The 27,126-nt window shown below is 34.1% G+C and overlaps 1 long non-coding RNA gene across 3 annotated transcripts in view; it reads right to left on the minus strand.

Annotated features, from left to right (window-relative positions):
• Positions 1 to 3,389: 3,389 nt before the first annotated feature.
• LOC110627140 overlaps positions 3,390 to 27,126 on the minus strand; it is a 41,130-nt gene continuing 17,393 nt past the window's right edge. The window contains exon 2 of one of the 3 annotated variants that reach the window (XR_006352607.1): positions 3,390 to 4,892. This is a non-coding gene — a long non-coding RNA (uncharacterized LOC110627140). Of the gene's footprint in view, positions 4,964 to 27,126 lie in introns of all 3 variants that reach the window. The other 2 variants (XR_006352605.1, XR_006352606.1) reach the window with 2 other exon arrangements.

Below are 27,126 nucleotides of genomic sequence, written 5' to 3' on the forward strand. Positions count from 1 at the left end.
CCTATAAAATTTTACAATTTTTTAGTACATTTGATATTTTCCTTTAATTTTATATTCTAATTCTAGAATTGTTAACAATCAAGTATAATTTTTTTGATAAGTTATTCTTTTATATTTTTATGTTCTTACGAGCTGCCATTGATTTTTTGTGTTTTAATTTTTATTTTTATATTATTAACATGTGATTTGATGTTAAAACAAGAGATAAATAGAGATTAGAGTTTCACTTTGGTGCTAGCTTTGACTGAAAATTACTTCCAAAATTGAGAAAGAATATTTGCTTTGTTTTCTTGCTCAAGACCATATTTCCTTTTTCATTTGTTGTAACTTACTTATTTTAATTATTTTTTATCATATTTTTAATTATTTCTTGCCCTATATTTTATTTATTGCATTCCTTAATTAAATATTTTTTTCTTTATTTTGAATATTGATTACATTATTTAAATTATTTCTTACCTTATTTTTATCTATTTTTTGGTTTATTTTTATTTATTTCTTGCTTTATTTGTATACATTCTTATTGTATTTTATTTTTCTTGCAAATACGGTAATTTTAATTTTGGTAAGTAATCTTTATTTGCAATTTTAATTTTGGTAAGTAATCTTTAAAAAAAATTCACTTGTCATGGTTTCTCAACTTCGGCTGCATGTCACTCTACCTTTAATGTGCAAGTCTTTCCTTGGTGGACCTAAGAAATCTATGGTAAAAGCCCAATTTTACCAATCAAAGTATTTAGAACATTTTAAAAACTTTTTGTAAAAGGGTGATGGCCTAAAGTCTTAATAATAATTTAGGAGTAGCTTAGTTAATTTTTTATTAATTATTTTTATTTATTTCGAGATTCATAAATATATTTTTTCTCCTCTCTCTTTTTTTTATGGTCTTAGATAATTCTATTATCCTTCCTTCTTTCTTTAGCCTAAGATTTAGTTAATTTTCATTAATTCCTTTCCCCATTACCCTTTCTTTAGATATTTTAATTATGCACTTCACCAAAATATACACAAAACAAATCAGTAATTTAGATAAACAAATCAGAAATTTAGATAACTCACTTGATAATTTCTAAAATTAGTCTTTGCATGATACTGACATAATTTTGCATGCTTAGAGTGTAATTTACACTTTAACATGAAAAATGACTAATGATTTAAGGCAAGTTAACCATAAAATTAGACTTTGGAATATATGCTTAGAAACCTAGTGGGCACGTTCTTTGCCATGTATTGAATTGAACTTAGAAACCATGCGTGTACCCTCATTTTGGTGCTAATTGAACCATGACATGATAGACTTGCTATGTAATACAAAGGAAAACTTAAAGTGAAAATCAAGCAAGACTTTTATGAAAATTCAATTTTATCATAATAGACTTCCTATGTTTTATTATTTAAACACTTGCTTTATTTTAGATTTGTTTGGATTTGTATTCTGACCATATTTTATCTTTTAAGTTTTAGAGTGTTGAGCTATGTTTCGGATTTATGTTTTAATACTTATGAGTTTAATGTATTATTTTATTGTGTAATTGGGCTTAGACCTCGTGTGTGGTTTGGTCAAACTTAAGAAAAGTATCTTAACTTTTTAATTTTCTCCTTACTATATAAGGTTAAAGAATACGTATAAGAGGGAACATCCGAATTAAAATTTTCAGAATTCTTTTTCATGTCTTTAGCATATAGGAGGTGAGTTTATTAAATTTTTTTGTATTTCAGCTTTTCTAAGTGTGGGGTGTCATAGGAGGTGAATTTTATCAAATTTTTGAATTTCATATCTATTTGTGCGTGTGGATTTGAGACTTGTGCCATAAAGTTTCATGTCAGTTGATTTCAGAACCAAAGTGAAGTAAATTCTTATTTATCTTCGGTTCTAAATTTTTTTTTTTTTTGAGTTTTTCTTTCTTCTTGTTGAATTCGTTGAAGATTCATTGTGTCTATGGCTGCACCTTTTTTATTGTTTGAATTATTACCTAATCTCATTTTTTGGAAGATAAATTCAAAATGTACAAAAAAAAAAAAAAAGGAAATTCCAAAGGTTACTCTTGTTTGGCCAAAAAAAATCTTTGCCTTATTTATCTTGATCTTAACCAAAATTGTGATATACTTTCTATTTCATCTATATTACATTATCTTTCTCAATTAATAGCTGAAATTTATGAGTTTCAATTTGAATATTGAATTGGCTTGAATTCAAATTGGGAGACCAATGAAATTTTGTATATTTTCTAAAGTGCACATTTAAGGCAATTGTATCTTAAATTGATTTGGTATCAAATCTTTCTTTTAAGACCAGAAAATTCCTCCATGATGTTGAATTGAGTGAAATTTAATTTTTATTTTTTCTGATTCTATTTGTGGGATTTTGATACTTTCCTTTTAGGGTAGATTTAAATAGATCCATATTTAATTTGCTTTGAAGTGAATTAAAAATTCAAATTTTGTTCAAATTCGTTTCCATTTGAATTCTAAGTTTCTGTTTCTGGTTTAAACTCGCTTTTGTTTCCTTGATATTGCTAGAGCACTGTTTGCTTGTATTTATACTCTAGGTGATAATTTTTCAAATAGCACAAAACCTTATTCGCGTGTTACTTTTCAAATTATCAGTGTCTTCTTTCTAATTTTTGCGTGCTTCCTTCTTTCTTTAGGTTTTCTTCTTTGTTTCTTTAAATGCATCTTATGGTTGATTGGTTAACCTTAAACTTTGAAATGTAATTGAAAAATAAGTAAAAGAGTGGTAAAAGTACAAACATTTAAGTGCTTTTATTTCTAATACCATATTTGCTAGTTCTCTTTGTTCTTTATTGATTTAAGGCAGGATGAGTAAAGAAAAGAATGTGATGGATAGAATTGATGAAAGTGAGTCGGACGTCGCTAATAATTATAAGCTCTTTAAGAAGTCAATTGGTAGTGAGTTTCAAAGGCTCAATAGAGCTCTTGAGAGGATGACCGAAACTGTGGAGAGTTTAAAAGTTTCACGAGCTTCCACTTCTATAAGAATGGCTCATAGAATTCTTAACCCTAATAGACCACAAGTCCGAGAACCTCAAGTTTGACGTAAATTGATGACACAGAAGATAATGCCGGACAAGGAAGGGGAAGAGATGAAGTTCATGGAGGTAATATAACTGGCATTGGGTGGAATAGAGATAGAGATGCTAGACTTGGCCAAAATGATGATGAGACAAGACTTACCAAACCAACACAATTAATGATGACTTGAGCTCCATAAAGATGAAAATTCCTAAATTTAAAGGAAATAACAATGTTGAAGAGTACATTGATTGAGAGAGAAAAACTGAGCAGATATTTGAGTGTCATAACTATACTGAGGAGAATAAATCTCATATCATTGTCGTTGAACTCAACGGGTTATATGCTTCTTTTTGGTAGGATCAATTGAAATCCACTAGGAGGAATAAGGGTTTAAGGGCAGTTTCACTATGGAAATATTTGAAAGAGTTGATACATCAGAGATTCATTCCTTCACACTATTATAGGAATTTGTACAGCAGGTTGACAAGATTGGTGCAAGGAGGAAAGAATATAGAAGAATATCACAAGGAGGTGAGATGATAATGGCTCAGACTTATATTGAGGAGAATGAACAAATGTTGATATCCAAATTTCTAGGTGGTCTTAACCACTACATAGTTGAACAACTTAACATGTACCAATACAATACCATAGAGGATATGATTGATAAAACAATGAAAATAGAAAAGCGTCACAAGAGCAAAAATAACCTTAAAACCACATACAAGTCCTCAAACAGTAGTGGTGGGTTTCAAGGCTATAGAAGTAGAGAAAAAAAATATTACAAAAGCCCAATCCAAAGCGGCAAAGATTTGGTCTCTACTAACAAATGACTTTCTTAATTCTAACTCTTCTACCTCTAGTAAAGATATAAAATATTTTAAATGCTTTGGGAAAGGACATATTGCATCTCAACGCCTTAATAAGAGAGTTGTGATGGCAACTGCTGATGGAAGTGTAGTGTCTGATTCTGATCATAGTGATGATGAGATATATGTTGATATGACTAAATTGATTGATGCTCATAATGACTGTGATGATTTAGATGTGTTTGTTGATAATATGTTACTTGCTGAACATAAGTCCAAACAAAACCAAAATAAAGTAAGTGTTTAAATCATAAAACATAGCAAGCCAACATGACAAAACTGAATCTTTACAAAAGTCTTTCTTAATCTTCACTTTAGACTTCCCTTTGTGTAGTTTTGGCTCATATGCTTGATTAGACCCTCTAAGCCTCTTGCAAGTGTTGCACCAAATTTGCTCCATATGAATTGCAACATGCTCCAAGTGTATTTGGATCATATAAATATTATTTTGAGCTCCTTTTAGACCTATTTGAATGATATAAGATTGCTCCACACCATTGTTACAAATTTTAATTTATTAGATCCGTATCATACCATACCTCTTATTCAACTTGCCTTATACCTTCAAGTATTTTAAGGACTCATGATCCGTATGTATCACAATCTCCTTGGGTAGGAGATAGTGTTGTCACATGTTCAGTGCTCTCACCAATATATACAGCTCCTTATTACAGGTTGAGTAATTGAGTTGTGCTCCATTCAACTTCTCACTGAAATAAGCTATTGGTTTCTTCTCTAACATCAACACAGCCCCAATACCTATGCCAGAAATATCACTCAATTTCAAAAACTTTATCAAAATTAGGTAAAGATAATATATGAGAGAATGCTACTTCCCTTTTAAGCAATCAAAAGCTTTCTGTTGCTCCTCTCCCCACTTGAAGCCAACTTCCTTCTTAATAATTCTTGTGAGTGATGCTACAATAATAGAGAAATCCTGCACAAACCTCCTGTAAAAGCTTGCAAGGCCACAAAAGCTCCTCACATCTGAAATAGATTTAGGAATAAACCACTCCTTAGCTTTCACCTTCTCTTCATCTACCTCAATTCCCTATGCACTTACAACAAAACCAAAGAAAACAAATCTATCTTTACAAAATGTGCATTTCGTAAATTTAGCATACAATGTCTCTTATCTCAAAACCTACAAAACCAACTTAATATGCCCAATATGTACATCAAGAGACATTCTATAGATCAAGATATCATCTAAATAAATAACTACAAACACTCCCAAGTATGCACGCAACACATGGTTCATCAGTCTTATAAACATACTAGGTACATTCGACAAGCTAAAAGGCATAACTAAGTATTCATACAAACCATATTTAATCTTAAATGCAGTTTTCTATTCATCATCAGGATTCACCCTAATATGATAATATCCACTCATAAGATCAATTTTAGTAAAGTACCCGGTACCATGAAACCATCCAAGTCGAAGTATTGATACGAGCAAAGAAATGACACGATACTTCAAAGATGATGTTATGAATAATATTTGGTTCTTCTCTATTATTTAGCAACTTATCAAAATTTAATCTTATTGTATTCTAATATGGATCTCATCCATACTTAGTTAATTTATCAAAATTTTTTGTGGCGTTCTCGAAGATGAAATCGTTTGATTATCTATGTTGTTAATCACATTGATTGGTTAGGGGAGTAGTAGAGCAACCTTCGCTTGATTATTTGTGTTCGGAGTTTTTGATCACATGTTGATCCTGGATTCCACATCAGTTGATATCAGAACATGGTAATAGATAAATTTCTATTTACCTACATTTATTTGTTATATAAGTTTTTTTTTTAATTTTTTTTATATATAATTTTTTATTTAAATTTATCTTATAGTTTCTCTTACAAAAAATAAAAAATAAAGAAAATTTTTTTTATTTCAGTTATGTGAGATTAAAAAAAAAGAAGAGTAAAGAAAAAAATCGTTTCAATTGTTTGATTTTAAAAAAAAAAGAGGAGAAATGTCAAAGTTTAGTGTTTCATTTGCGAAATGTCATACTGAATTCAAAGAGAATCCCATGTATGTCGATTCTTTTCTTGTCATTATGGTTGAAGATTCTAGGTCGAATCTTTTCAAAGAAGGAAAGAATGATACGAGCAAAGAAATAACACGATACTTTAAATATTTAAATGAAAAACTTCAAATCATGACAAATCAAGCTACTATCGCTTAATTCAAGACTTACGAAATGAGAACTATATTTGAGAAGTATGGGAGAATAAGGAAATAAGCAACACACTCTTCAACACATGTAGACGCACAATACAATTTCAGATCGCATAATATATGTATGATCAAATTGCATTTAGGTCAATTTTGTTATTTTAGTATTTTGTAGGATTTGTTTTAAATTAATTTAGCATATATTGGAAGCCAAATTCGTGCAGCCCATTAAGGAAAGAGATTTTTCTAAGATGATTTAGGAAAATGATCTTTAATATAACTTAAGTTTGATTATTTGACTAGATATTATATTATAATTACACTTTCCTACAATATAATTAGGGTTTTGAGAGCTATAAAAACAGTCTTAAGATAACAGCCACAATTAGCTAATGAATAAAAATGATATTATGAACAATATTTGGTTCTTCTCCATTTTTTAACAACTTATTAAAGTTTAATCTTGTAGCGTTCTAATATGGATCTCCTCCATATTTAGTTAACTTATCTAGAATTTCTTGTGGCGTTCTCAAAACTGGAATCGCTTGATTATCTATGTTGCCAATCACATTGGTTGGTTAAGAGTGTAGTAGAGCAACCTTCACTCCATTATTTATGTTTCTGGTCACATTGATTGCTTATGGGTGTGGTAAAGCAACATTCACTTGATTATCTATATTTCTAATCACATTGGTTGGTTAGGAGTGTAGTAGAGCAACCTTTACTTCATTATCTATGTTTCTAATCATATTCATTGGTTATGGGTGTAGTAGTTTTTGCACATCATCTTTAATAAAACTAGACATATATATTCACCAAAATCTTACAGTGTCATCTTGTAGTTCGGGTGCAGTTTCCTCCCAATTGGCTTGATTTCAGAACGTGGAATATCTCCAGACGATGGCTTGGAATAGCATACCCAGTAATCGAACTTGTCAGAAAGTTCTCCCAATAAATCTTTTACTAGAAGGTTTTTTTATTTAGCAATCCGCACAACATCATCTCAGAGTTGTTAAATTCTTTCTCCTAATCCATCTATTTGAGTTTCAAGCCATTTTAAGACTATAAATTTAAAAATTTTATTGATAGTAGTAATTGTACAAACACACTTCAAACACTTACAAGGATTTCACCAAATGTAAACACGCACAAAAACACTCTAAAAGAAAATTTTGATAATTATTTCTATCGCATGGCTATTTATATTGATCGATGAAATCTATTGATCGTCATGGCTTACATCATCTTTGTCACCTTTTTAGAGACCACTTAGTGGAGTGCTTAGGAAATCTTTTAGTGCCTTTCATAATTCATAAGGGTCCTGTCTGTCCATCAATAATTGTTTTGACATGTTGTCCTCATCATCCGAGTCATTGTCTTTCATCCTGTCAAATCTTGATTTTGAACATTCTCCTTTAGCATTTGAGCTAGAGCATTCTGCCTTTACTTTTGAGCTGACAGATTCGTCCACATCTCTTAGTGCAGTGAATAATTGTTTCTTCAATTCTTCTCTTGGGACAGACAATAATAAGTCTTTGAAGGATTCTGATAGATTAGAAGATGAAGTAGTTTTGAATAAATTTGACATTTTAGCCAAACAAATTAATCTTTTATTACTATAGACTGATGGGGTCTTAAAAAATTCATATTTATCCTATCATTTAATAATGATTCTCCTTGCTAGCCAGAGTATCATTTCTATTTAGAATTCATTAGATTTTTTTTGTTTTTTTGGTGGCAATAATATATTCTCATCTGACAATCTAAGGTATTTTGTAAAGGATTGTGAATAATAACCTTGGGTCCTTTAAAACCCTGTTTGTTTCAGCAAATTGGAACCAAAGGAAAAAATCCCAGCTTTCTTTATCTAGTTGAAATTGCATTAACCAATTGAATTTTCTTTGACTGTTCTCATATAAGAGAGCTCATGTCCAGGTATAAATATAATCAAAATAACTATAGTATCTAAGCTTTTTGTAGCTTAGTTCTCTTTGTTTAAAAAGAGAGTCTCCCATTCATTGCTGTATATCACTCTTTTAATAATAAACTTACTAAAAGCCCATTTATATGCTGATCTTTCAGTAGAGGAGATTGGGAGAATACTACAAATCCAATTTCTACTAGAATAACCTGATAATAGTCAAAAGCCTTAGGCAGATAAGGACTTATAGAATGGTGCTCTGTATAAAAATTAGCAACCTCATAAGGCTTTAAGCCTTCATGCTTCCTAACAACAGTTTAGTAAGAAATAACTAATAGGTATATATGGACAATTAACCTCTTTATTATTTGTAGCTTCAATGCTTATTTTATAAGCATCTTCTCTTAATTTATCCACACTTTTAGGTGGAGGAGCATGAATATAATCAAAATAACTATAGTATCTAGGCTTTTTGTAGCTTAGTTCTCTTTGTTTAAAAAGAGAGTCTCCCATTCATCGTTGGATATCACTCTTTTAATAATAAACTTACTAAAAGCCCATTTATGTGCTGATCTTTCAATAGGGGAGATTAGGAGAATACTATAGATCCAGTTTCTGCTAGAATAACCTGATAATAGTCAAAAGCCTTGGGCAGATAAGGACTTGTAGAATGGTGCTCCGTATAAAAATTAGCAACTTCGTGAGGCTTTAAGCCTTCGTGCTTCCTATCAACAGTGTTTAGTAAGAAATAACTAATAGGTATATATGGACAATTAACCTCTTTATTGTTTGTAGCTTCAATGCTTATTTTATAAGCGTCTTTTCTTAATTTATCCACACTTTTAGGTGGAGGAGCATGAATATAATCAAAATAACTATAGTATCTAGGCTTTTTGTAGCTTAGTTCTCTTTGTTTAAAAACAGAGTCTCCCATTCATTGTTGGATATAATATCCGGCTAGAGTCCGGCATCGAAATTCTACTTTCCAATGGAGTTTCGAATGCCGGAAGACTCTAGAAGGGATAGATGTATGTTTTTCTCAAATGTTTTGGTATGTTTCATAGTGTTAAAGCATAAGGAAATGAGTTTTTTAGTGAAATGAACCAAGGCAGAAAAGCCAGGTTCGGCCGCCGAAATTGAGGTTCGGCCGTCGAACATGCATGGCTTTCGGTTTCACGATAGGCCGCCGAATGTGGTCTGGCCAGCCACCTATAAAAGGCCCTCAGTCGGTTGAAACGATAAGATCACCGTTTCTTTGACCTGTTGAGGTGAGACCCTGTCCTTTTGAGAGTTTTCTTCATGTTTTCATTAAATCATGCAAAGATTTGATTGATTTTTGTGTTTATTTGAAGGTTTTGAGTTAGAAACTTGAATTTTGAAGTTTGGAAAGTGTGAAGGAGAGTTGCTCCAAAACTCCACGTTAGGATCGATCAGCTTCTTGGTTTCAAGAGGTAAGTGAAGATCCTGAGCTTGTTTTTATGTTTTCTGAAGGTTTTATGAGGTTATGGGAGAGAGTTGCATGAATAGGGTTAGTTTTGAGGTTTTGGTGATTTTTGTGAGAGAAGCTTGTATATGTGTTGTATGTTTGTGTTGTTGGGGTTTTTAGATAGTTTTTAACCCCTTTGAGCATATACTTGGGTGTATGCAAGTTGAGGAATTGAGGTGTTTGAGTTTGAGAGAGTTTTGTGCTTTTGGTGAGAGGCGGAGCAAGTTTCTACCTTGCGGATGAACTCAAGTTCGGCCGCCGAAGGTACATGAGTTTCGTCTCTGGAGAGGACTTTCGGCCGCTGAACCTGCCGCCGAAAGTGTCCTGTCCAGCTTTCCTTTGCATGCTTTGCATGGATGTTAGAGTGAGTTTAAGGGGATTCTTGGGGAGTTTCTTAGAGTTGTTCATAAGCTCATTTGGTCCCTCATTTGAGTCCATCTGTATAGGTACAGACCAGAGGAACCAGAGAGAGTAGCAGTGAGTCCTGCTCCAGAGTTGTCAGAGCCTGCAAAGTCAGTCCAGATAGCCAGAGGTGAGTGGAACTAAACTAAATGTTTTAAATTGAGAAATAAAATGCTTTGAGCATAATTCATGCATCATGAATATATCGTAGGTTGTTTGCATTAAAAGTCACGAATCTGTTGCATTGCATAGTTATTTGTTGATGTGGGTGAATGCTGAATGATCCCATAGTCTTTAAGAGAAGTCCAGAAGCCTTTGACTACGCCCTGGCAGGTATAGAGAAGTCCAGGAGCCTTTGACTACGCCCTGGCAGGTATAGTAAAGTCCAGGAGCTTTTGACTACGCCCTGGTAATGGTAAGTACAGAGGTGTTATATACACATATACATATATGACAGGAAGACTAGGTGCTCGATTCTACGCCCTGGCACGGCAGAGTTACCGGGACTATGTGGTGACAGGTTTACCCTTGATGTGGATTATCTGTGGTTTGATGCATTCCATCAGAGCATGTGTTAATGACTATGTTACTGTTCTACTCACTGGGCTATAGAGCTCATCCCACTCCCTTAACCCCAGTCTTGCAGGTTCAGTGTACAGGGGAAGTTCAGTAGAGTGCAGAAAAAGAGAAGAGCTGTGTAATAGAATATAGTGGACATGTAATAGTAAAGAGATGTAACAGTTGTGTATAAAGTTAGAAGTGTGCTTGACTTAGTGATGTTTGTGTTGTTCTACTCACTGGGCTATAGAGCTCATCCCACTCCCTTAACCCCAGTCTTGCAGGTTCAGTGTACAGGGGAAGTTCAGCAGAGTGCAGAAAAAGAGAAGAGCTGTGTAATAGAATATAGTGGACATGTAATAGTAAAGAGATGTAACAGTTGTGTATAAAGTTAGAAGTGTGCTTGACTTAGTGATGTTTGTGTTGTAACTCTTTTGTTATGTACATGATCTGTATATGTATATGTTTTACAGAGTATGTGAAAAACCAGGCTTAACAGGTATGAGTTAACCCATCTAGAGCAAGCTCTAGTCAGGGGTACAGAGTACAGAGTACAGAGATAGTGCATGCACAGGTTAAGCCTTGATACAGAGAAAAGAGTTTTTATTTTCACAGAAAATGTATGATCATGTATAAGATTTACAGGTACACAGAGAGTATAGCAGGCTTGCTACGGGTTCTGGCGGCCTTAAGCCGACCTGAATCCTAGCGCCGGTGACGGTCCATTTTGGGGTCGTTACAACTCTTTTAATAATAAACTTACTAAAAGCCCATTTATATGCTGATCTTTCAGTAAGGGAGCCTTCCTGGATTAATTCTTGTTGAAAACGTAAAACTTCTCGTTGATTTGTTAAATCTATTAAAACTAATTTTCTAATAGCAGATAGTATATTATCAGACATGAAGTACTTACAGTGTCTTTAGATTGAAAGTCGTCTCCCCAGCCTATTGGCACGATTTCTGAGAATGGGGTTTCTGCAGACTCTGGCTTTGTATACCAAAACAAGTAATCGAACTTTCCTGTTGGTTCTCCGAGAGTGTCTTGCACTCCGACTAAATCGTTGACAGGTAGGTTTCTTCTTCTGCAAATCTTCGCAGTTTCAGAGTTAATTGAGATAGTTTCTTTCTGAGAGATCGACACTCAAATTTTGAAAAGGTGTTTTTCATTCAACAACAAGAGATACAAAATAGTTCTGGCTTTTACAAGAGAAAACAAGAAAACTTAATATTACAAGGAAAGCTAAGATTTTAATACAAAAGAGAGAATTTTTTTCTCGTTCGTTGCTTAAAACAGATCTTCCCCTTTTATAGACTCTGAGAGAATCTTTGATTAGGTCATTGCATGCGTCAAAGCTTTTGTCCATACACTTCTTTTTATCTCTTGGGAATCTGCTTTATCTTATCTTATCTCTTGGGAATCTGCTTTATGGCCACGTTGCCTCATCTGGCTCGTCTAGATCCTGACTGTCTTGAAAAAGTGAGTCTGACAGCAAGTCATCATCATCATCACTGCTTTCTTTGGTCCTTTTGACTTTTGTTTTTGAGCACTCTCCTTTTTCTTGAGTCTTATCTTTTGTAGTGGCAACATCTGACAGTTCTTCCAAGGCTAGTGACAGTCGTTGTTTTAATTCTTCCTTAGGGATGGAGTGAAATAACTCCTTAAGCATTTTTAGTCATTTTTTACTGTTCTGATTCCTTTGGCTTTTTAACCAGCTCTATTATTCCGTGATGACAAAATACTGATAATTTTCCAAAGAAATCAGTTTTATCCCACCATTTTACCATTATTCTCTTAGTCAGCCATTTTACATTATTAATGGCAAACTCATTAAACTTTTTAGGTTTTTTAGAGGTCAATATATAATCCCATCTAGCGATCCATGGTATTTTATACCGCAAAGTGAATTACAGTCTAGGATTTCATAACGGTTTATTAACCATGTCAAACTGCTCATAAACAGTTCTAACTCCCAATTAAAAAACCATTCATGGAACCATGGAGGAAATTCTTTAACTTCCTTTTCCAATTGAAACTGAATAAACCAACTAAATTTTTTCTGTCGGTTCTCATATAGCAATGCTCCAGTCCAAGCTTGGATATAATCAAAATAATTATACCATCTTGGGGTTCCATATCTCATTTCTCTCTGTTTGAAGAGAGAGTCTCCCCACTGCTCACTAGTGATAATATTTTTGATAACAAATTTACTATAGGCCCATTGATGGCCCGTTCTCTCAGTGGGTGCAATTTCTACAGAGCCTGTTTCAGTCAGTATGGCCTGATAATAATCATAGGCCTTAGGATGAAATGGGCAGGTGAGTGGTGTTCAGTATAATAGGCTGCAATTTCGTATGGGCTCAAGCTTTCATATTTCTTTTCTATGGGGCTCAGTACATAATAACTGATAGGAACATATGGGTATTTTACCTCTTTGTCGTTCGTAGGCTTGATACTTATTTTATAAGCATCATCTCTCACATGATCCGATTCTTTAACCGGAGGAGGTGGCGACTCTTCATGCTGCCTTTTGGCCGGAGTCCTTGTACTCATTTCCTGTAAGAAACTCTCTTGTTAGAAAATCAGGTAATGAGTTGGATTTTCCTTTTATAAATTCAATATCAAAATCAAAAACAGATAAAATGGTCTGCCATCTAGCGAAGATTTGTTTAGATGCGATGTTTTTAACATCCTTAAGGAGTATTTCCTTCGCACTTTTACAGTCAATCCTTATTAGAAATTTCTGATTTAATAAATCAGATTCAAACTTCTGAACACATAAAACTATTGATAATATTTCTTTTTTAACCGTAGAGTAATTTACTCTAGGTCCTACCCATATTCCACTTATAAATCTAACTAGGGTCTCTTTGTCATCAAGTCTCTGTTTAAGTATTCCTCCATATCCCTTATCTGATGCATCGGTTTCAACTATTTTAAATGACTCTGGGTGTGGGATTGCCAAACAAGGAAGGGTTTTTACCCTTTCTTTGATTCTTTTTACTGCTAAGGTACAATCTGTTGACCATTCAGGGGGATTCTTTTTTAGACGCTGAAATAGGAGCTTAGCATCTTGAGCCAGGTTTTTTGTAAAAATCAGCTACATAGTTTAGGCTTCCTAAGAACCTTTGTAACTGAGTTTTTTCTTTTATTTCATCAGGAAACTTACTGGCAAACTCTATGGCTCGGTTTATTGGAATAATGGTTCCTTTGGAGATATTATGACCCAAAAATCTCACTTCAGTTTGGAAGATTTTTATCTTCTTTGCTGAAACAACCAGACCGTTTATTTTAACGATCTTTTCAAACATTTTTAAATGCTTGAAATGTTGATCTATAGTCTTGGAAAAAATCAGAACATCATCAATATAGACTATAGAAAACGCTGAATAAACGTTAAAAATTTCATTCATAATTATCTGAAATTCAGAATGAGCATTCTTCAAACCAAATGGCATGACATTCCACTCATAATGCCCAAAGGGCACAGTGAAAACTGTTTTATATTTATCTTCTTTAGCAATCTGGATTTGCCAATATCCAGACTTCATATCAAATTTTGAGAAAATGGTGGCTTCATAAAGCCTATTTAAAAGGTCTCTTTTGTTGGGCAGATGATACCTTATCCATTTAAGCGCCTTATTTAAGGGCTTATAATTTATAACCAATCTTGGGACACCTCTCTCAAGTTCGCAGCATTTTCTACATAAAAAGCTGGACAACTCCATGGGCTACTACTTTTTCTAATTAACCCTTTAGTCTCTAGCTCAGCAATTTCTTGCTTACAGATTTCTAGGTGTCTTGGTCCCATAGCTATGGGCCTGGCCTTTGTAGGGATAGCCTTTTCTGAGAACCCAGGCTCATATGGCAAATTTACCACATGCATTTTCCATAATGCATATGAGCTTTCAGCACAAATACTACTTATCATTTCTTCTTAGACTGTTTTAATCCTCTGTTGAACTTTAGGCTCTTTTAACCTATCATCTATACTTTTATAGATAACTTCCTGTTTTAAGGAGTTTATGAATCTAGTTTTATTTTCCACTGTGTTTTTTAACACATCTATCTCTTTCAACTTAGGGTGAGAACTGAAGTAAAAGGTAATTACCTTTCCATTTATCTCGGTATTAATCCCTTCCTTAGTTATTTGTCGAATGGGGTATAGCATGTGTAAGAAAGGATTTCCTAAGATAACAGGATGAGATAATCCTTTTACCATAAGAAAAGGGATTTCGAAACAGGTACCTTGATTGCAGATAGCGGTATTGTTTAGTTTGTACTTTACCGACATTTTGCTTCCATCCGCCGTATGCAACTCTTCAAGCGTTTTTTAGAAGTATTTTGAAGGCACTAGTCCTTCATTAATGCAGTTGAGGTCGGCTCCCAAGTCAATTAGTGCATTTGTATCGAACACATACTCTTTGTGCACTACTATTGTTATCCTTGTATGCCATTTGTGGGTTATTACCCTATCAGCCATGTTGATGTAATGGAGGTTATTGATGTCTTTGCCTTCTTGATTTTCTCCTCCTGGTTCCTCCATGGCTAAATGTTGCTGTTCATTTAACAGTTCTAGGATGTTTATCCTTTCTTTCATTTCCTTGATCTCAGTTTTTACTGAGTTAAGTTCTGAGCGTAATTCTGCTACTGTTGGCTGAAGAAGAGAATCAGAAGGAAGACTGTGAAGGAAACTGCGATTATTATAAATCGCTGTGTACAATGAATGGACTTCTGGTACTGACAAAAGAGGATAATCTTATCCTTGACCTGATAGACAACATTGAAGATCCAGAAAAGAAGAGAGAGAAGTTAGAGACCTATATTGGCCTTTACAAAGATAAAGAAACCAACACCGTAGTACAAGGACCGATAGACAAGAAGATAGAAAGTAGACAACCTGCTTACGACCTCAAAAAAATATTAGAAAGAGTTAAAAACTCGAAGAGGCAAAAGGAGCAGAATTACGCTCAGAACTTAACTCAGTAAAAACTGAGATTAAGGAAATAAAAGAAAGGATAAACATCCTAGAACTGTTAAATGAACAGCAACATTTAGCCATGGAGGAACCAGAAGGAGAAAATCAAGAAGGCAAAGACATCAATAACCTCCATTACATTAACATGGCTGATAGGGTAATAACTCACAAATGGCATACAAGGATAACAATAGTAGTGCACAAAGAATATGTGTTCGATACAAATGCACTAATTGACTCGGGAGCCGACCTCAACTGCATTAATGAAGGACTAGTGCCTTCAAAATACTTCTCAAAAACGCTTGAAGAGTTGCATACGGCAGATGGAAGCAAAATGTCTGTAAAGTACAAACTAAACAATACCGCTATCTGCAATCAAGGTACCTGTTTCGAAATCCCTTTTCTTATGGTAAAAAGTTATCTCATCCTGTTATCTTAGGAAATCCTTTCTTACACATGCTATACTCCATTCGACAAATAACTAAGGAAGGAATTAGCACCGAGATAAATGGAAAGGTAATTACCTTTTACTTCAGTTCTCACCCTAAGTTGAAAGAGATAGATGTGTTAAAAAACACAGTGAAAAATAAAACTAGATTCATAAACTCCTTAAAACAGGAAGTTATCTATAAAAGTATAGATGATAGGTTAAAAGAGCCTAAAGTTCAACAGAGGATTAAAACAGTCCAAGAATAAATGATAAGTAGTATTTGTGCTGAAAGTCCAGATACATTCTGGACCAGGAAAAAGCATGTGATAAATTTGCCATATGAGCCTGGGTTCTCAGAAAAGGCTATCCCTACAAAGGCCAGGCCCATAGCTATGGGACCAAGACACCTAGAAATCTGTAAGCAGGAAATTGCTAAGCTAGAGACTAAAGGGTTAATTAGAAATGTAGTAGCCCATGGAGCTGTCCAGCGTTTTATGTAGAAAATGCTGCTGAACTTGAGAGAGGTGCCCCAAGATTGGTTATAAATTATAAGCCCTTAAATAAGGCGCTTAGATGGATAAAGTATTCTCCGCCCAACAAAAGAGACCTTTTAAATAGGCTTTATGAAGCCACCATTTTCTCAAAATTTGATATGAAGTCTGGATATTGGTAAATCCAGATTGCTGAGGAAGATAAATATAAAACAGCTTTCACTGTGCCCTTTGGGCATTATGAGTGGAATGTCATGCTATTTGATTTGAAGAATGCTCCTTCTGAGTTTCAGAAAATTATGAATGAAATTTTTAACGTTTATTCAGCGTTTTCTATAGTCTATATTGATGATGTTCTGATTTTTTCCAAGACTATAGATCAACATTTCAAGCATTTAAAAATGTTTGAAAAGATCATTAAAATAAACGGTCTGGTTGTTTCAGCAAAGAAGATAAAAATCTTCCAAACTGAAGTGAGATTTTTGGGTCATAATATCTCCAAAGGAACCATTATTTCAATAAACCGAGCCATAGAGTTTGCCAGTAAGTTTCCTGATGAAATAAAAGAAAAAACTCAGTTACAAAGGTTCTTAGGAAGCCTAAACTATGTAGCTGATTTTTACAAAAACCTGGCTCAAGATGCTAAGCTCCTATTTCAGCGTCTAAAAAAGAATCCCCCTGAATGGTCAACAGATTGTACCTTAGCAGTAAAAAGAATCAAAGAAAGGGTAAAAACCCTTCCTTGTTTGGCAATCCCACACCCAGAGTCATTTAAAATAGTTGAAACCGATGCATCAGATAAGGGATATGGAGGAATACTTAAACAGAGACTTGATGACAAAGAGACCCTAGTTAGATTTACAAGTGGAATATGGGTAGGACCTAGAGTAAATTACTCTACGGTTAAAAAAGAAATATTATCAATAGTTTTATGTGTTCAGAAGTTTGAATCTGATTTATTAAATCAGAAATTTCTAATAAGGATTGACTGTAAAAGTGCGAAGGAAATACCCCTTAAGGATGTTAAAAACATCGCATCTAAACAAATCTTCGGTAGATGGCAGACCATTTTATCTGTTTTTCATTTTGATATTGAATTCATAAAAGGAGAATCTAACTCATTACCTGATTTTCTAACAAGAGAGTTTCTTACAGGAAATGAGTACAAGGACTCCGGCCAAAAGGCAGCATGAAGAGTCGCCACCTCCTCCGGTTAAAGAATCGGATCATGTGAGAGATGATACTTATAAAATAAGTATCAAGCCTACGAACGACAAAGAGGTAAAATATCCATATGTTCCTATCAGTTATTATGTACTGAGCCCCATAGAAAAGAAATATGAAAGCTTGAGCCCATACGAAATTGCAGCCTATTATACTGAACACCACTCACCTGCCCCATTTCATCCTAAGGCCTATGATTATCAGGCTATACTCACTAAAACAGGCTCTGTAGAAATTGCACCCACTGAGAGAACGGGCCATCAATGGGCCTATAGTAAATTTGTTATCAAAAATATTATCACTAGTGAGCAGTGGGGAGACTCTCTCTTCAAACAGAGAGAAATGAGATATGGAACCCCAAGATGGTATAATTATTTTGATTATATCCAAGCTTAGACTGGAGCATTGCTATATGAGAACCGACAGAAAAAATTTAGTTGGTTTATTCAGTTTCAATTGGAAAAGGAAGTTAAAGAATTTCCTCCATGATTCCATGAATGGTTTTTTAATTGGGGAATTTTCCCAATAATTTTACCAGACAAAGTTAGAACTGTTTATGAGCAGTTTGACAAGGTTAATAAACCATTATGAAATCCCAGACTGGAATTCACTTTGCGGTATAAAATACCATGGATCGCTAGATGAGATTATATATTGATCTCTAAAAAACCTAAAAAGTTTAATGAGTTTGCCATTAATAATGTAAAATGGCTGACTAGGAGAATAATAGTAAAATGGTGGGATAAAACTGATTTCTTTGGAAAATTATCAGTATTTTATCATCACGGAATAATAGAGCTGGTTAAAAAACCAGAGGAATCAGAACAGTAAAAAATGACTAAAATGCTTAAAGAGTTATTTCACTCCATCCCTAAGAAAGAATTAAAACAACGACTGTCACTAGCCTTGGAAGAACTGTCAGATGTTGCCACTACAAAAGATAAGACTCAAGAAAAAGGAGAGTGCTCAAAAACAAAAGTCAAAAGGACCAAAGAAAGCAGTGATGATGATGATGACTTGCTGTCAAACTCACTTTTTCAAGACAATCAGGATCCAGACGAGCCAGATGAGGTAACGTGGCCATAAAGCAGATTCCCAAGAGATAAGATAAGATAAAGCAGATTCCCAAGAGATAAAAAGAAGTGTATGGACAAAAGCTCTGACGCATGCAATGACCTAATCAAAGATTCTCTCAGAGTCTATAAAAGGGGAAGATCTATTTCAAGCAACGAACGAGAAAAAATTCTCTCTTTTGTATTAAAATCTTAGCTTTCCCTGTAATATTAAGTTTTCTTGTTTTCTCTTGTAAAAGCCAGAACTATTTTGTATCTCTTGTTGTTGAATGAAAAACACCTTTTCAAAATTTGAGTGTCGATCTCTCGGAAAGAAACTATCTCAATTAGCTCTTAACTCTGAAACTGCGAAGATTTGCAGAAGAAGAAACCTACCTATCAACGATTTAGTCAGAGTGCAAGACACTCTCGGAGAACCAACAGGAAAGTTCGATTACTTGGTTTGGTATACAAAGCCAGAGTCTGCAGAAACCCCATTCTCAGAAATCGTGCCAACAGGCTGGGGAGACGAATTTCAATCTAAAGACACTGTAAGTACTTCATGTCTTATAATATACTATCTGCTATTAGAAAATTAGTTTTAATAGATTTAACAAATCAACGAGAAGTTTTACGTTTTCAACAAGAATTAATCCAGGAAGGACGAGAATTGTATAACTATCATACTGTTAATCATAATGAATTTTGTGATTGCCGAGAGTATCAAAGAACTTTAAGTCTGTTTAGAGTAATCTTAAATTATCTTTATCAGTTAATTAGAAATAATAGCTTTTAGTTTTGTTATTATTGTTATTGTTATTGTTGTTGTGCTGTGTTGCGCTAGCTTCCTGTATTGGTATCAAAGCCCGGTTGAACCCAATCTTGCTTAGTCCTAGTGAAACCAAAGTCGCGTGTCCTGTCGCCAAAAGATTAAAAGGTTGGCTTGTTAGGAGTAAATCGTTGACAGTGAACTAAGACTAAAAATGGAAAGGTTACTCAACTCTATCTCTGGTGGATCTAGGAGAACTAGTTCATCCACCCCTAAAAAAGGAAAAAATAAAGAAGTTTTATTAGCAGCAGACCTAGATACTAGTTTAAGTAATTGGAAAATGCCCCCAGTATCTTCTAATGTTATATATAGTAATCCTTTTACATTGAGATCTGTTTATGTAGTTAAGACTATAGAACAGGCTACCCCAGTTCATGGAGAACTACAATCGATGAGTCTATTATCTGAAGAACTCATTCGAAGGCATCAAGAGATATTTATTCCTACACATAGGAATGATTCAAGTTGCGGTAAAACCGGCAACCAGGTTAGGGCTTAATACAGCCGCAATGCTTTGTGTCAGAGACAAACGACACAACAAATTCAATGACTCCTTATTAGGAGTGGTGGAATCCTCTCTTTGTGACGGGCCAATATTTTTTCAATGTTTTCCTAATCTTACCTTGTCCCTCACAGATCCACATATCATGAAAACTCTGGTTCTTGATATAAAAACGATGGGATATGATATGGCTTCAGGATCAGAAAATCTAATTTTGATCTACATAATCCATTACAAAGCAATGAACACAGTGGTCCCTAATTTGAGGGATAGTACAACAAAGTTGATCTCTCCAAAAGGAACTACTACTTTGTTTGTGACTAATATGTCAAAGGGAAACTTGATAGTTCCAAAACCAATTCAATGGGATCAGGTTAATTTGCCTGATAATTGGATCCTTGAAGAAGCTGTACCTTCGAAGAAAGAAGAATCAACTACTGTTCAATCAATTGTTCAGACAAACGAAGGATCAGTAGCTATTTCTTTCGGTAGAAGTAGAAGTGTTGCAGAAAGGAGATCTTATTCGGGAGTTTCTTTATTATCAGAACCATTACCTCTGAGGTCTTCAATATCAACTCCTATCCAGCAGAGTAATTCTGTTATTGGGGTACAAAGATCTGAAGAGCAGATAGCAAATCCAATATATGCAGGGTCTCAAAGCCCAGCTCCAAGACCTCAAAGCCCAACTCTGTCAGATATGGGCTATGATGCTGAAAGCATACTCTCAAGATCATTCAAAATTATGATGCTCGAAGTTGAAGAAACACCATTTGAAAAATGGTTCAGCATGGAGATTCCCATCAAAGAGCAACGAATGTGGCACAAAAATATGAGCTATACAAAGTACAAAAACAAGGAAGTAAAGACTTCCCTAACTTTATTCAACACTGCTTTTCCATAGTCAAAAGACCATACCCAAACTTCGAAGACCCTTCCTTCCTATCTATCCTTGAAACTCATTATAAAACCTTCGTGACCCCCCAAAAGAAAATTCTCAAAGAAATGCATCCACCTTTGACCGATGTGACATACCAACCAACTGAAAACACAAAAGTTGAATGCATCCCCTTTTCTCATGATCAAACTGACAATCCAGCAGCTCGACAGCAGAATTATACAAACCTGAGTCTTCACACAATCGGACAGCAGTTAAACAGAGTTGAAAATCAAGTCTCAAAAATAGCTGCCCAACCAAAAGCAATAGACATTCTTTCACGAAAAGAAGTTGCAGAACCCTTAGGAACCAAAGTAGAAGAAAAGGTGCTATTCAAGCCTATGGATAGTAAGAATATCGGCATCAAATTAAGCAAAAATGAAGAAATGCTGGAAGAACTATCTAAGAGGCTAGCTAAACTGGGGATAAAAGAAGATACAAAAATGAAGGCAATTGCTTCGTTAACAATGGAGTTAGAAGAAGAAGAAGTGGACTTGCCAAATAAAGAAAGAGAGTTAATCCAACTCGAATCAATGCTTCAAGAAACCGAACCAGCAGAGGTAAACAGGATAAAGTATCATAAACCTCAGTCAACAATGGATCTGAAGCCTTATTATCCTAGACCCTCACCAATCAACTTGCAGTATGAGGATATGAATTACAATCCAGTCCAAGTAGACGGATCCTCCATTATAGAATGGAACATTGATGGACTGTCCGATTATCAAATCAAAAATGTCCTCCAGTATATGACCATGCATGCTACAGCATGTAGATCAAAGGGTAATGATGACCCTGCTGCTGCAAGAGCCCTAATAGCAGGGTTCAGTGGCCAACTAAAAGGTTGGTGGGATTTTTCAGTGTCCAATGAAGGAAAAATCCAGATATTCAACATGGTTAAACAAGAAGGAGCTCAACAAGTACCAGATGTAGTCAACACCCTATTATATACTATAGGGCTACACTTTATCGGATCAGTCAACATGTTTACTGATAGAGCACAAGAGCAATTAATAAATCTGCGCTGCCCAGATCTTTCTCATTTTAAATGGTATAAAGATACCTTCTTCTCGCTGGTATTTACCAGAGTAGATAGCCAGAATAATGTCTGGAAAGAAAAATTCTTGGCAGGACTTCCCGCACTCTTTGCTGAACGAGTACGAGATCAAATACGAAGTAAACATAACGGTAATATACCGTATCATGACTACACGTACGGAGAATTAGCCTCTGAAGTAGTTACTACAGGGATTTATCTCTGCAATGAATTAAAAATTCATAAGCAAATGCAGAAAGAAAGGTTCTATGGTAAACAAATTCTTGGCAACTTCTGTGAACAGTATGGATAACCACCTATTAAATTTCCGTCTACGAAATTTAAGGGGGGTAGGAGAGAGGACGACGACAGAGTTCGGCAGCACCGGCACCGACGAACAAAGCGATTCTTCAAAGACAAACGTCCTTATAAAGAAAAGCATAAAAGGTTCCAGAAGACTGAAACCAGCCGCAAGCCAAAGGAGAAAAGGAAACCTAATCAAGGCAAAGCAGAGAAAACTATAGTTTGCTACAGATGCGGAAAAGTTTGACACTATGCCAACAAATGTAGAGTTAAACAGCAAATATAGGCATTGACTATTGAGGAAAGCATAAAAGAAGCATTAGCAAAAATTTTGCTAAATGAAACAGATTCTGAGCAAGAAGTAATGGCAGTTAAAGCAATGGACTACACCACAGAAGAAGAAGAAAGCAGTACTGAGGAAGAAGAGAATCAGAAGGAAGACTGTGAAGGAAACTGCGATTATTATAAATCGCTGTGTACAATGAATGGACTTCTGGTGCTGACAAAAGAGGATAATCTTATCCTTGACCTGATAGACAACATTGAAGATCCAGAAAAGAAGAGAGAGAAGTTATACAATACTTCGTGAGGCTTTAAGCCTTCGTGCTTCCTATCAACAGTGTTTAGTAAGAAATAACTAATAGGTATATATGGACAATTAACCTCTTTATTGTTTGTAGCTTCAATGCTTATTTTATAAGCATTTTTTCTTAATTTATCGACACTTTTAGGTGGAGGAGCATGAATATAATCAAAATAACTATAGTATCTAGGCTTTTTGTAGCTTAGTTCTCTTTGTTTAAAAATAGAGTCTCCCATTCATCGTTGGATATCACTCTTTTAATAATAAACTTACTAAAAGCCCATTTATATGCTAATCTTTCAGTAAGGGAGATTGGGAGAATACTACAAATCCAGTTTTTGCTAGAATAACCTGATAATAGTCAAAAGCCTTAGACAGACAAGGACTTGTAGAATGGTGCTCTGTATAAAAATTAGCAACCTCGTGAGGCTTTAAGCCTTCGTGCTTCCTATCAACAGTGTTTAGTAAGAAATAACTAATAGGTATATATGGACAATTAACCTCTTTATTGTTTGTAGCTTCAATGCTTATTTTATAAGCATCTTCTCTTAATTTATCCACACTTTTAGATGGAAAAGGCGATATCTCATGTGATCTTTTTGATGGAGTTGTTGGAGCTCTTGAACTCATCTCCTTTAAGAAATTCTCAAGTTAAAAAATCAGACAATGAATTGTCTTTATCTTTTAATAAATTCAATCTCAAAATCATACACAAATAAGATTGCTTGCCATCTAGCAAAAATTTGTTTTGAGGCAATATTTTTAACATCTTTTAAGAGTATTTCTTTGACACTTTTGCAATCTATCCTTATAAGGAATTTCTGGTTTAATAGATCTGACTCAAATTTTTTGACGCATAAAACTATCGATAATATTTCTTTTTTTACCATAAAGTAATTAGCCCTAGGTTCAACCCAAATGTCACTAGTAATCTAACTAATGACTCTTTATTATTAATCCTTTACTTAAGGATTCCTCCATAGTCTTTTTCTGATGTATCTGTTTCAACAATCTTAAAGGCTTCAAAGTGAGGTATAGCAAGACAAGGGAGAGATTTTACTCTATCTTTAATTTTTCTTACTGCCAATGTATGTTCCTTAAACCATCCTAGGGGATTTTTTTTAACCTTTGAAATAAAGGTTTTGCATCCTGAGCTAGATATCTATAGAAGGCTGACACATAATTAAAACTTCCTAAAAACCTTTGCAATTGAGTTTTTTCTTTTATTTTATCAGAAAATTTATCGGCAAATTCTATTGCTCTATCAATGGGGATAATTGTGCTCCTTTCTATATTGTGACCTAAAAAATTGATTTTTGTTTGGAAGAGTTTAATCTTCCGAGCAAAGACCGAGCAAAGACCACTAATCCATTGTTTTTAACAATCTTAATGAACATATTTAAATGTTTAAAATGTTGATCTATCGTCTTAGGGAATACTAAGATATCGTCTATGTAGATTATAGTGAATGCTGAATAAACATTAAAGATATCATTTATAACTTTTTGAAACTCTGAGGGGGCATTTTTTAGCCCAAATAGCATTATATTCCATTCGTAATGTCCGAATGAAAATGTAAATATTGTTTTATACTTATCTTCTTCTGCAATCTAGATCTGTCAATATTCAAATTTCATGCCAAACTTTGAGAAGATAGCTGCCTCATAGAGTCTATTTAATATATCTCTTTTATTAGGCAAAAAATATCTGATCAATCTTAAGGGCTTATTTAAAGGTTTGTAATTGATTACTAATCTAGGAACTCCCCTTTCTAACTCTGCTGCGTTTTTCACATAAAATGCAAAGCAACCCAATAGGCTTCTATTTTTTCTAATAAGTCCTTTCTTTCCTAATTCAATAATCTCCTTTTTACATATTTCCAATTGCCTTGACCCCATTGCTATTGGTCTGGCTTTTGTGGGAATTATTTTTCATTAAAGTCAGGTTCATATGGTAAATTTACCACATGTCTTTTCCTTTCCCAAAAAGCATTAGGGCTTTTAGTACAAATGCTATTAAGTATTTGTTCCTGAAATGTCCTGATTCTTTGTTGAATCTTGAGATCATTAATTTTTTCTTCTATAATTTTAAAAGAGATACCTATTTTAAGGAGTTGATAAATTTGTTTTTGCTTTTAATAAGGCTTTTAAGCACATCTATTTCTTTTACTCTTGGCTGAGATACAAAATGAAAAGTAGTTACTTTTCCTTCTATCTCAGTACTTATTCTATCTTCCAATACTTCTCTAATCGAATATAACATATATAAGAAAGGATTTCCTAAGATAACAGATGAGATAATCTTTTTACCATTAGGAATGGAATTTCAAAGCAAATACATTTATTACAGATTGCAGTGTTGTTCAGTTTATACTTAACCACCATTTTGCTCCCGTCTGCAGTTTTGAGCTCCTCTATAATCTTGGAGAAATATCTGGATGGGACTAATCCTTCATTTATGCAATTCAAATTTATGTCCGAGTCTATTAAGCCGATTGTGTTAAACACATATTCTTTGGGGACAACTACTATTATTTTAGTATGCCACTTGTGAGTTATTACTCTATCAACCAGATTAACACAGTGAAGATTATTGATACTATTAGTTTCAACTTCACTATCCTTTTCGGGCCTTTTGAGGTCAAATTGATTTTGTTCTTCGTTGAGTAGTTCTAAAATTACCACTCTTTCTTTTAACCATTGTAATTCAGTTTTTACTGAATTCAGTTCTGCCTTTAAATCTCCTAGAGTAAGTTCCCTCACTTTCTTTTGAGTTTTTAAGTCTATCCAGTATCTCCTTCAAATCATAAAGAGACTATTTTTCTTCTATTTTCTGTTATAGTACTTCAAATCATAAAGAGACTATTTTTCTTCTATTTTCTGTTATAGAGGATTCTTAGAATATATATAGGTTTCTAATTTATTTCTTTTCTTTTATGGATCTTCGATATTATCTATTAGATCAAATATCAAGTTTTCTTCTTTTGTGAGGACTAACAAGCCATTTAAGGCACACAGTGATTTGTAATAATCACAATTACCATCACAATCTGAATTTTCTTCAGCCTTATCTTCCTTTTCTGTTTCTTCTTCTTCAGAAGTATAGTCTATCACATTAAGTTCTAGGTCCTCTTGTTCTGAATCAGTATCATTTAAGGACAATTTTACTAAAGTATCTTTTAGGCGTAATGTTCTACCTTGCCACACTTATAGCATACTATAGTTTTCTTTACTTTGCCACTTTTAGGGCCACCCTTCCTTCTTTTAGACTCCCCTTTTAGATTAGAGGATTTGTCTTCTTTAGATTTTCTAAACCTATTAGGTTTATAATATTTCTTCCTTTTTTCCCCCTGAAATTTCCTTTTATAAAGAAATTTTATAGATTGAAATCCTATTTGTTCACAAAAATTGCCTAACATCTTTCTTCCATTAATTCTATCTTTTTGCATATGCCTGTGAATTTTTAATTCATTGCATAATGCTACTCCGGCGGAGACTACATCAGATGCAAGTTCTCCATAAGTGTGTATATATGGAAGGAAATCATACCTTCATGCTTTGCTTTTATTTGATCTCTAACTCTTTCAGCAAAAAGAGATAGAAATCCCGCTAAGAACTTTTCTTTCCAAAAATCACACTAATTATCTTTTCTAATGAAGATTAGGGCGAAGAAGGTATCCTTGTACCATTTGAAATGAGACAAGTCTGGGCATTTTAAATTCATGAACAATTCTTGTGACCGATCCATATACATAATGACTGGTCCAACAAAATGTATCTCAATTAGTATATAATAGGGTGTTAACGCGTCTTGCACTATATTAGTGTCTTCTTGCTTTATTGCGTTAAACATATGTATTTTTCCTTCACTCGATATGGAGAAATCCCACCAACCTTTAAGTTGTCCCATAAACCCTGCAATTAAGGCTTTTGCAACAGTTGGATCATTATTGTCTTTTGCTCTTGAGGCTGTTGCATACATAGTCATATATTGAAGGATATTTTTAATCTGATAATCAGATAATATTTCATTCTATAATAGAGGAACCATCATACTGGACGAAGTTAACATTCATGTCTTCATATTATAGGTTCACAGGAGAAGGCCTTGGATAATATGACTTAACTTTTATGGTTGCTTGCAGTTTAGGATACGTTATCCTATTGATCTGATTAGAATATGATGCTTTAAACATGGATTCTATTTAATCTATATATTTTTCATTTTCTTCTCCTAAATTAGGAGAGTCTATCTCAGACTGTTCTAGTTCTATAGTTAATGGAACAATAGATTTCTTTTTCGAGTCTCC

This window comes from Manihot esculenta, chromosome 11 (genome assembly GCF_001659605.2).
Source record: "Manihot esculenta cultivar AM560-2 chromosome 11, M.esculenta_v8, whole genome shotgun sequence".
NCBI lineage: Eukaryota > Viridiplantae > Streptophyta > Magnoliopsida > Malpighiales > Euphorbiaceae > Manihot > Manihot esculenta.